Raw genomic sequence first — 12099 nt, 5'->3', positions numbered from 1 at the left:
ATCCGCTGTTCATTAATATAAATGAGGTAAATTAGGACCATGACATTATAAAGAAGAGGAAGGAGCTGCTGGAACTTTCACTGATCCTCCCCAAACTCCATCAGTTTAATTGTGATATGTTGTTGCTCAGTAGCCTTTTCTCTCTCCCTCTGTAACTACCATCTGGGTGGGGTTTTTTGTTTTTTAAGCATAGATGGTTCCACAGTAATTGATGGGAGCCATTGAAAGGGTTGGATTTTAACTGTAGACAAAGATATGCAGTAATTGATGGGAGCCACTGAAAGGATTGGAGTTAAACTGCGCTGTGTGATCTTAAGAGCTGTCTGCACCAAAGGGTGGTCCACTGCTGTGTTCTCCAGAGACTGATCTGAGGGTCAGAAGTGCATTTTATCCACAGCCTGGCAGCCTGGCCAGAGTGGAGTAATAGTGGGTGCAAATATTATTATTAATAATAATAATAATAATGATGAAGAGGATTCGGAGACAATTCTGCAATGTGGCTTTTTCTAAGAGGGCAAGAAAAAGAATCTTAGCATTCCCCTGCCCCAGGAAAATGTCTTCTGATTATTTTTGGCTGAACTCTTACACCTCTTACACCTTCTCCTCCCCCCTCCTTTTCCTTAACAAGTGTAAACTTCTTTTTAAAAAAAAATGCACCATGATTAAAGTTTGGTAGAGTCATGCAAGCTAAGTAACGCTGCTGTATTTAGGGAGGACTTTCAGACTGACAGATCAGCCTTTGCTTATCTCAAAAGTCTACTGATCCAGCTGTCAAGTGAGGCAGGATTCTGAAGGCATATTGTTCTTATCAATGGGCTCCAAAACATTTTACACAACACTGAAAACCACCTGTTTTCTAATTAGTATTTTTAAACAAATTCTATAACTTTTTTAAAAAAAAAACCACACACAGTATTTTAGCAGAATTAATATTCTGGCACATAGACCGAATCTATCAGGCATTAGCTTTTGACAACCACACGTGCCACTTTAGGAGTTGTAATTTGATGTACCGTAGTAATTTTTGCCTCTCTTTCTTTTTTTGCCCAGATCATGTTTTTGAATAACATTTTATTTGTGAAATGATTCCCTTGCCTCTCTGCACTAATAATCTATGCTTGCGTTGGTTTCAAAAAGCATTGCTTTGCCCTTGGCTACTGCGGGGAAACAGCTGCGATTTGAGATGTCAACTTTGCCATTAACATCAAGTGCTGTGAATCACTTTTCATGAATGTGTTTTGACTAGCACCACAGTATTGTTGGGTGTGGATAGATGAATATCTGGGAAACTGACTGCCATGTCAACCTGAGCAAAAACATTGGCTTTCTTTCCCCTCCGATCTAGATTTTCCCTTGTTGATTACAAAGACCCCCCCCCCCATTTTAATTAAACTTTGAATGGATTCCTATCAGAAATGGCTCACCAGGTGGGGGCAGATCTGCCAAGCTAGCTTCCTGATCACTGTTGCTCATTGGAGGGAGATGGGCAAGGCAATGAGCTACAAATACACCCGCAGAACCTAGTTAGAATGTATCCTTGAACTCTGATAAGATCTGGATGGAGGGTTGAGAGGTATGTGCATAGAAACTAGCATGCTGTAGAAAACTACCTCCTACTGCACCCACCTTTGCTTTTAGCCCTGTCTACCACTGCTCCCTTTATCTCTTATGGGGTATCCAAGAGCCCGTTTAGAGAGCCAGTGTGGTGTAGTGGTTAAGAGCGGTAGACTCGTAATCTGGGGAACCGGGTTCACGTCTCCGCTCCTCCACATGCAGCTGCTGGGTGACCTTGGGCTACTCACACTTCTCTGAAGTCTCTCAGCCCCACTCACCTCACAGAGTGTTTGTTGTGGGGGAGGAAGGGAAAGGAGAATGTTAGCCGCTTTGAGACTTCTTAAAAGGGAGTGAAAGGCGGGATATCAAATCCAAACTCCTCCTCCTCCTCCTCTTCTTCTTCTTCTTCTTCTTCTTCTGTCTGAAAAAGGTTCTCCATCATAGGGGTGGATTTTCAAATTTCAGCAGTGCCCTGTGTGTTGCCAAAATTAGGCACCCCCCCTCACCTTCCATTCTGCTCAATTCACTATGCCATAGTTGTGATGCCCTGCGGTATCCCCCAGACTTGGCTCCCCCAGTGCAGCATAACCAGTCATGCTGCCCTAAATCCACCTCTGTGACCATTGCCTTAAATCTTTGCACAATCAGGTGGTAGCATGCAAAGGGAAAGGGAAGGAGTGTATTTTTCTCCTCCCTTGCCCATCACACTGTCTTCTGGCCTGTTAACAGCAAATGTAGCAGTACTAAGATACAAATAAATTAGAAGGAGGAAGCCACTTTCAATGGAGGAGGAGTTGATGTCTCAGTAGATGTGCATCAGACTGTACTGTAGGTCATGGAAATAGTGTTGCTGTTTTTAAAGTATATTACCACTGGTCTAAACCACAGAGCCTAGGGCTTGCCGATCAGAAGGTCGGCAGTTCGAATCCCCATGACGGGGTGAGCTCCTGTTGCTCAGTCCCAGCTCCTGCCAACCTAGCAGTTTGAAAGCATGCCAGTGCAAGTAGATAAATAGGTACCGCTGCGGCAGGAAGGTAAATGGCAATTCCATGCGCTCTGGAACTCATCATGGTCCTCCGTGCACCAGTAGCAGTTTAGTCATGCTGGCCACATGACCTGGAAAGTGCAAGTAGATAAATAGGTACCGCTCCAGCAGGAAGGTAAACGGCGTTTCCGTGTGCTGCTCTGGTTCGCCGGAAGCAGCTTAGTCATGCTAGTCACATGACCCGGAAGTTGTATGCCGGCTCCCTTGGCCAGTAAAGCGAGATGAGCGCCACAATCCCAGAGTCGTCCACGACTGGACCTAATGGTCAGGGGTCCCTTTACCTTTTACCACTGGCCTTATGGTGAAACACAGCAGTTAAAACAGCTGCTACATGAGCGGTTAATATGGATCTGGGGAAGAAAAGGAAACCAAAGGAGATGTTGTGTGAGACATTGCAAAGGGGGCATATTTGCCTAGTCTAAACCTTGTACAAATGCCAGCCAGGAAGCACTTTGATGATGTACTATAGAAGCACTTGAAAGCTGGTGAGAACGTTAAGGGGGAAGTACGATAAGCAGCAGTAAGCAAGTCAGCACTTTGATTGGAACCACGATAAGCAACATTTCAACACAATGCCTGATTGAAAGCCAGCTTTGAACAGGAATGATGACTCCGTAATAGGGAACCGGCCAACTGGAAAATCCCATGCATGCTAAAATTACTCCGTGGCTTGTGTGAAAACATTTCTTGAACATGCGATGCCACCTTCATATGAGGTGGCCACATCTGAGGAAATGCAGAGGAGGAAAATACCAAGGCTGTGCTGCCCTTTCCACACACAAAAACCACATCTGATTTATTCCATTACACTTTCAGATTAAGAACGGACCTCCAGAATGAATTAAGTTCTTAACCTGAGGTACCACTGTATAGTTCTTAAATATTTCTCCTGGAGTCTGCAGCCTCCCCAGCTGCTCAAGCTTCCCAAGGAGTGGAAAGGGCTATCAATGGTCACTAACCATTATGGCTAACTGTTATGGCTGTGCTCTGCTTCCATGGTTGGAGGGATAAATACTTCTGAATACCAGTTGCAGGAAGCCACAGTGATGGTGAGGAGAGTGCTCTTGTGGTCAGGTCCTGGTTGCAGGTTTCCCAGATGCATCTGATTGGCCACTGTGAGAACAGGATGCTAGGTTAGATGGGCCATAGGCCTGATTCAGACACCTCTTACATTCCCTTCCTGTCCTCTCTAGCCAGTCTCAGTCTCTCTTCTTCACCCTCCTTCTCCCTTATTGGCTTCCACTCACCTGCACTCTCTCTGCTGCTGCCTCTTAAACTCCCACTTCCTTTCCTGTACATCCATCTGCCTGTTGCCATTTCCCATTTCCCATTCCCATTCCCATTCTCCTCATCTTTTGTGGCACTGCATCCTCAGTGTGCTCTGCAAATTCCACTCCGACAGGCTCGGCTTACAGCATGACTGCCAATGCCTCAGTGTGCCGGAGAGGAATCCTTGCTCATCCCTCCTCACATCTCCCTTTTGGTAACTTGTGGATGCAATTTCTTTTCCTCGTTAATTGATGGGTGGTGCTTAGGAGACAGAGAAAACACCAGAACAATTTTTTTGGGCACAGCATTATAAAATACGGAACATTTTTCACCTCCCTGGTTGAAAGAGATATTCATCAATAGCTCACGTCCAAGTCACATGACACTATACATAAGCCAACTGAGTGCGTGCAATGATGTGAAAAACAGTCCCGCAAAAGCAGCTCCCCGTCTAGTTTCTTACCGTCTCACGAGCCCCCTCATGTCCATCATTTAATAATGACAGGCTCGGAATTCAGTTGAGACAATCTGTAATTAATGCATAATAGAGTGCCTCATGATTTTCTGAACAAGCTCCTGTTTGGATAGTCAGAAGGGTGTCAGTGCAGTTGCTTAACAGAATATCATGATCTATGAAGTTGAATATATACAGTATATATAAATAAAAAAGTCTTGTCACTCCATCTTTCAGTATGGCCCTTGATAGATCATTGCCAACATTTAATTATATTGTCATGGTTGAAATACTCAAGCAAAAGAAGTCAGGCCAACATTCACAGCCAACGCTTGCTTTTGGATGTAATTGCACATATCAAACAGATCCCACGGTTGTTGCTGTTTGTGAACAGAGGCTGCTTGGAAGCAAACAGGTGCTGTGTGTAATAAATGGAGCAAAAGTGCAAATTAGGGAGACCAGAAATGTCCAAAAACTTCATTTCTGGCAGTAAACCTGTCCGCAGTTGTAGATAAACACTCTGGATAAAGTAAAAGGTTTCTGAAAAGTCGCTGTGGATCATTGGGGAAAAGGTCATGATTTTATCCCCCACCAGCTGTCACAAAAGATTAATCCTGTTTCCATATCCTCCTACATTTCTCCCATGAAAATAGGGACATCCTATTCTCCATCAGGAAGCTTCTCCCCAATAGGATCTCGCTGCACACATAGACGTCATATACATCAACATTGGTCATCTTGGGCCAATCACAATGGCTCCACCGATCCTACCTTGCAGGTTTAAAATATCCCAGCCCTAAAAAAATATGAGCAACCTGCATAATTTTAACACTGAAACTTTCTGCATGGAACAAATAGATAAGGTGATACCTGGATGATTGCGAACTTCAAGGACAGCCTGCATTTTCAGAAGTCTTCTGTATTGCACATTCAATTCCCTATAAAGGTATTTTGACCCCGGTACACAAAGCCTATAAAAAAATTAACTGTCTTCACTACAGTCTTTCAGCAAGGCCACATTATTCCGTTATTCTCCTATCAGAAAATGAAGGTGAAGAACTTATGTTTGATTGCAAATTTCCTGAATATAAATGGCAGTTGAGATGCTAATAAACATTTGCAGTATATCCCAGAACAAATTGTGAACATCACCATAAATCTCTAGGAAAGATACCTCGGCCTATTAAAATACCTGATAAATCATCTTTACAAGGATGTGCTTGAGAAAACACTGTCTTTCATTAACAAGCTTCCTTTAACAAAATTATGAACTCAGGAGTGTCAGAACTTGCAGAACTCCAAAGAAAACTCCAAAGAATCTAGAATTCTACTTTGAAAGTTACCTTGGCATTCACCTAGCATGGCTGAAATGTATGTATTCCCAAGGTCATCAATTAACTGCATGTATGGTTGCTCAGACTATCAGTCTGTAGTCTGCTCTCATTGCTGTGGACATCTGTGGCTGGTAAAGTCATACCCATCCATGCCCACATGTCTTTTTCTGCCACCCCAGAGCTGGAGTCTCTGATGTTTTTTGCTAGAGAGTTTGAGCCTCCATCTAGAAGGAATGCACCCAGAAGACTCTGCCCTGACAACCAGGCAAAGACAGGAGATAAAAGCCTTTGTATTCATGTTTTGAATTGATGCTTTTGAATTATGGTGTTGGAGGAGACTCATGAGAGTCCCATGGATTGCAAGAAGATCAAACCTATCCATTCTGAAGGAAATCAGCCCTGAGTGCTCACTGGAAGGACAGATCCTGAAGCTGAGGCTCCAATACTTTGGCCACCTCGTGAGAAGAGAAGACTCCCTGGAAAAGACCCTGATGTTGGGAAAGATGGAGGGCACAAGGAGAAGGGGACAACAGAGGACGAGATGGTTGGACAGTTCTCGAAGCTACCAGCATGAGATAGACCAAACTGCTGGAGGCAGTGGAAGACAGGAGTGCCTGACGTGCTCTGGTCCATGGGGTCACAAAGAGTCGGATATGACTAACTGACTAAACAACAACAAAAGCTACATTCAGTCAGGGCAAGGTGGTAAATGCAGAGCCAGATGTGTACAGACTAGAGCTGCGCCAAACGTTTTTATCTGCCAGCCAGTCACAAGGTGCAATGCTGTTTGTTTCCAAATGTGCCTGAAGAGAGATCAGATGCTGTATTCCCAGTCAATGACTAGGCTAGAGTCTAGCTTCCTCATATGGAATTCAAGTTCATGCCCTGGTAGAAAAGACTCGGTGGGCTAATTCTGGCCTCATTTCTATTGTAAGTGAACAAGCCCTAGTCTTCATCACCGACTTTTCAGCAGTGACAGCTTATAAGTGCAGAACACATACACAGCAAGAAGCTACACTGAAAAAGCAGTCACACAATTCCCATAGGATAAGCATTGTCCATATATTTGCAAAGGATGTTTTGGGTTCTTGAGGCAAAAGGGAAGCCTTTGACTGGAAAGATGCCTTAGACTCTGCATTGGTGTAATTGTGCCATTGTATCAGCTCATGCCCATCTGTTGTTGTTGTTGTTGTTTAGTCATGTCCGACTCTTTGTGACCCCATGGACCAGAGCACGCCAGGCACTCCTGTCTTCCACTGCTTCCCGCAGTTTGGTCAGACTCATGTTTGTAGCTACGAGAACACTGTCCAACCATCTCTTCCTCTGTCGTCCCCTTCTCCTTGTGCCCTCCATCTTTCCCAACATCAGGGTCTTTTCCAGGGGGTCTTCTCTTCTCATGAGGTGGCCAAAGTATTGGAGCCTCAGCTTCACAATGCCCATCTAATTAAGTATTATTTTTCAGTGGTGATAAGTGAGTTTCCATTGGAAAGCTCAAAAGCAAGGCATAGAAGATGATAGCCTTCATTGTTTATTTGTCCCCAGAATCTGTTTTAATAGAGATATACTGCCCCTTTATAAAAAGGTGTCATGCACCTTCAGGCCACAGCATTTCATCCCATTCACTTTGATAATTTTCATAGAATCATGGAACTGAAGAGTTAGAAGGGACCCTGAGGATCATCTAAACCAACCCCTTGCAAAGCAGGAATTTGCAGCTGCCCCATACAGGGATCGAACCTGTGGCCATGGCATCATCAGCACCATGCTCTAACCAACTGAGCTATCCAGGCTGTTCCCTAATGAACTGAAAGTGACTGACTGGTTGGCCATCTTAGGGACATAGGAAGGTGTATTCTACTTAATCAGACCACTGGTCCATCTAACTTAGTTTTTCCTGCAGTGACTGGCAATGGCTCTTCAGAGTTCTAGATAGGGGGCATTCCCAGTCCGACCTGTAAATGCCATAGATTGAACTTAGGACCCTCTGTATATGCTGTACCATAAGTTCTTTCTAAGGGTTCTTCTTTCTCCCCTCCTCCTCCAGTTGGTGGTTGAGTGATGAAAACATTGTGAGGCTTCTAATTCTCCTGAAAACTTTCATGGCTAAAACAAACTATTTTCACCCTATCTAAGTAAAGCGAGTGTGTCATCTGAGTTAATACCAATTTTGTAGTTCTGGAACAACAATTCCCTTGGTACGCTGGTATTTTTCAGAGCCGTGTAATGAAATGACAAGGAATACATTGTGGGCTAAACGTAGGCAGAGGTGGAGGCTGTTTCTCGATTTCAGGGTGATTCAGAACAAAGAACACTCGAATTTTTCTCTTCACCTTATAAAACAAGTAATAGCAAGTAAGTCCATTTCAGAGGAAGATAAAGGTAAAGGGACCCCTGACCATTAGGTCCAGTTGCGGACGACTCTGGGGTTGCGGCGCTCATCTTGCTTTATTGGCCGAGAGAGCCGCCATACAGCTTCCGGGTCATGTGGCTGCCATGACTAAGCTGCTTCTGGTGAACCAGAGTAGCGCACGGAAACACCGTTTACCTTCTCATCAGAGTGGTACATATTTATCTACTTGCACTTTGATGTGCTTTCAAACTGCTAGGTTGGCAGGAGCAGGGACCGAGCAACAGGAACTCACCCCATTGCGGGGATTCGAACCGCCGACCTTCTGATCGGCAAGCCCAAGTGGCTCAGTGGTTTAGACCACAGCGCTCAGATCTCAGAGGAAGATACAACTCTTTAATATCTACCAAAATGTACAGACGAGAGATCAGGTTGATTATTTGGAATCTTATTATTTGGAATTCCATAAGTTGATTCTCAGATAATGGACATTTGCAGCCTAGCTGATGGATAGAGGAGCTGGGACGCACAGATCAGTCCTATTCCTAGCTCTTGACATGTTTGCATCCCTGTCTGCCACTTCAGCTCTCTGATATAGAGCAAGGATATACTACAAATATTGTTGTTGTTGTTTAGTCGTTTAGTCGTGTCTGACTCTTTGTGACCCCATGGACCAGAGCACGCCAGGCACTCCTGTCTTCCACTGCCTCCCACAGTTTGGTCAAACTCATGCTGGTAGCTTTGAGAACACTTTCCAGAGCAGAAATAATTGTCTATCACTAAACTAGATTTAAGTTAAACTATATTTTAATGATCAAATTTAAGATTATGAACAAAATGATAATTTGTTTGGAAATAATTTCAAAACGATGTAAGTGTGAGCGGGAGGTGTGAGGGAGTCCAAAGCAATAATGAAAAGTTGCTAAATAACCAATGTTGCTTTATTAAATTAGTTTTTGTATTGAAAAACTTTAATAAATATATATTAAAAAAAAAAAAGAGAACACTTTCCAACCATCTCGTCCTCTGTCGTCCCCTTCTCCTTTGCCCTCCATCTTTCCCAAACAAATATTATGAATAGTAATAAAGGCGATGTGCCCAACCTCAGAGTTTTCAGAGATATGCAATGGAAGTTCTTTTACGGTACCTTCTTAGAGCTCATCCTGGAGATTCTCCACCATTCAGGAAAAGGCTAATATGTGTTGAACCTTTTGCACATGGCCTGGGATTTAGCTGCATCTGTTGGAGGCAGGGGGAGAGGGCTGCTTGTTTGGCAATTAAATGTCTCTGTGAACTGAGAACTATGCATTGATTGATTGATTGATTGATTGACTGGCTCATGTTCAACCAAGTAATGGAAAACTTGCCTGCATTTCCCTTTTGCCTTAATGCATTTCATGACCATAGTAGCCCTTTCTCCCATTTTCCTAACTCATATCACTTTTAGCAACACTTGTTGCTTTCAGTTGACACACCAGCAGGTCATATACGTTTAATGGCTCCATCAGCATTTTCATGTTTGTGTGAGTAAATGCCTCTGGGGAGGACTTGCCAGGTTTTAATGAATGTAGATTTTCTAACGCTGAACCTAAAATTGTGACAACTTCCATAATATTACATGTGAAGGGCTGGGTGGATCAGGATGGGGTGGGGGACAATGTAATTTACCCTGTTATTCCATCCTTCCCCCTTTACAGTGGTACCTCAGGTTAAGAACTTAATTCATTCCAGAGGTCCGTTCTTAAGCTGAAACTGTTCTTAACCTGAGATACCACTTTAGCTAATGGGGCCTCCCGCTGCCGCTGTACCGCCACCGCTCGATTTCTGTTCTCATCCTGAAGCAAAGTTCTTAACCCGAGGTGCTATTTCTGGGTTAGCGGAGTCTGTAACCTGAAGCATCTGTAACCTGAGGTACCACTGTATATGCTACCTGTACTTAGGCCTTACACCAGGGTCAGCCAACATGGTTCTTGCCTGTTGTTGGATTCCAAGCGCATCAGCCCCAACCAGCAAAGCCAGTCTTCAGGAATGATGAGACTTATAATCTTTAATAACCCCTGAAGCACCACAGTTGAGATATTGCTGTCTTGGGCTATAGGGTTTTCATTTTGCTTAGAATTATCAACATTATTCTTGATTCTGACAAGGTAGATATGGGCCTAAGATCTAAGAAGTCTTTAACAGGTCACCCAAAGTATCAGTCCTATGCTCTGGTGATTTTTAAATAGTTATTCCTTGCATTTAAATTCCATCTTCTTCTTTTTTCTCCAAGGTGCTCAAGTTAGCACATTTATTCTCATTTATTCCCCACAACAACACCATACAGTGAGCTTCATGGCCAGGTGGTGTTTTTGAACCCTGATCTCCAAGATCCTGGCCTGGTACTCTAACCAATAAACTACACTGGCTCCCTAGTGGGAGATTAATATCAAATATAACAATACAGCACAGTTGCCTTGTTACTTTTATAACTTATCTAATGGCTTCCTTTGTGATTTCCTGCTGGCTAGTTCAACAGTTTTAAAGCTGTGGGCATCTTGTTAAGGTCCGCTTTTGTGAATGTGTTCTGAGCAAAAACAGAATAAGGTTGTATAGATTATTGCATGGTCAGTGACAATGGTTAGTCACCAGGGTGTTCTGAGAACTTAGGAGGTGGCCTGAGCAATCTGGAAGGGTTTAACTGCTCTGTCGATGGAATTATATATCTTTTACCTAATGGAAATAAAATCTGTCTTCTGCTTTTTGCCCTCTAGCTATGGTTCGCCCATTCACATAAGGAGGACAATGCCCTTTATTTCATGTTTCTAAAAGCTTAAGTGCTTTCAGGTCTGGGAAATGAAAGGAAAGGTTATTTGAGAAATAGACACTTGTAAGTTCCACTTCAACCATTTTGGAGGGTTTTTATACACATGCCTCACTTAAAGGGCATGGCTCCATCAATCAGATTTATTTGAAAGGTAGTAGATTTTTGTGTACTTGGTATACTGAGTTACAGCTTATCCCTAGCAATGATTAGTCATAAATCCTGCAATTATTCAAAGAATAGCCTCTTGATTAGTGGCATTGACTGTGTTATCCTCCGATATTACAACGGTATGGTAGCATTTTCATAATAGCAAGGGATTTAATTGCTGTGAAGATTTATTTGCCGAATACTAAACACTGTTGTAAGCAAGGTGTTTGAATTGTACCTTACAAGAGCCCAGAGTATTATCAGCTAATTAGGTACTGAAAGTGCATGTGTAATGTTAGCCAAGAGTGCTCAACCTTCTGACACAAGCTTTTTTTAAAAAAAGAAAAAAAAGAAAAATTAAAATTATTGCAGCAACTGTGATACATTTGGCATCATTCTTTTGCCAGACTGAATCATCTCTTGGAAGTGAATTGCATGTGGGATTTCAAATTGTGACTGAAAGTTGTTGTTGTTGTTATTTATTTATTTGGAGCATTTTCACCCCAAAATCCTCCCAAAGCAGTTTACACGCAATCAAGGCAAGACAATCTCTTAACTGCAAGCTTACCATTAAAAAAGAAAAAGAAAAAAGACCCACAAAGGAAAGGGGAAAAGGAGAGACGAGGAAAATGAAATTACTATTTGATCAAGGGGCAATTTCTCTAAATACCCTAGGAACAGCACTAAGGAAAGCTCTCTCAGTGCACAGTTAGGGACAATTATGACATCAATAGCCAATAAACCAACCCTTCTGCTTGTTGGAAAACTCTAAGCTAGGTCATGCTTAAGGGTGGGGGAGCATTGCAATTCAATTCCCATTGAAAGGCAAAGCGATCTAGTTTGCAGTTCCCAAAACAGTATGTGAACCGAAAAACACAATCCTCCTTCAAAATTTGCACTTGTAATGCAGTTTCCTAGCCAAATAAGGTGTACAAAAATGCAAATACTAGTCAGTATTAATTAAACAATAAAATATCTGGGGAGTTCCTTGTAAGATCATGTATATTATGCAAAATATATGTATATTGACAGAAATACACACTACAATTTTGATCAAATTTCATGGAAACATTTTTAAACTAAAAATCAGAAACTTAAGACCAAAAAAATTGAGAAACTGAGAGAAAAGGAAATTGGCAGATT

The 12099-nt window shown here is 42.6% G+C and overlaps 1 protein-coding gene and 1 non-coding gene across 4 annotated transcripts in view; one reads left to right on the top strand and one right to left on the bottom strand.

The window, feature by feature from the left end:
* Positions 1-12099, top strand: part of NAALADL2 (N-acetylated alpha-linked acidic dipeptidase like 2) — a 770720-nt gene that overhangs the window by 296755 nt on the left and 461866 nt on the right. The window lies entirely within an intron of this gene.
* On the bottom strand, positions 7373-7446 carry TRNAI-GAU (transfer RNA isoleucine (anticodon GAU)). The gene has a single exon. It is a non-coding gene; the product is annotated as a tRNA-Ile (tRNA).

Source organism: Podarcis muralis, chromosome 6 (genome assembly GCF_964188315.1).
Source record: "Podarcis muralis chromosome 6, rPodMur119.hap1.1, whole genome shotgun sequence".
Lineage (NCBI taxonomy): Eukaryota > Metazoa > Chordata > Lepidosauria > Squamata > Lacertidae > Podarcis > Podarcis muralis.
The sequence above is the reverse complement of the archived record's forward strand: the minus strand, read 5'-3'. Positions and strand labels throughout refer to the sequence as shown.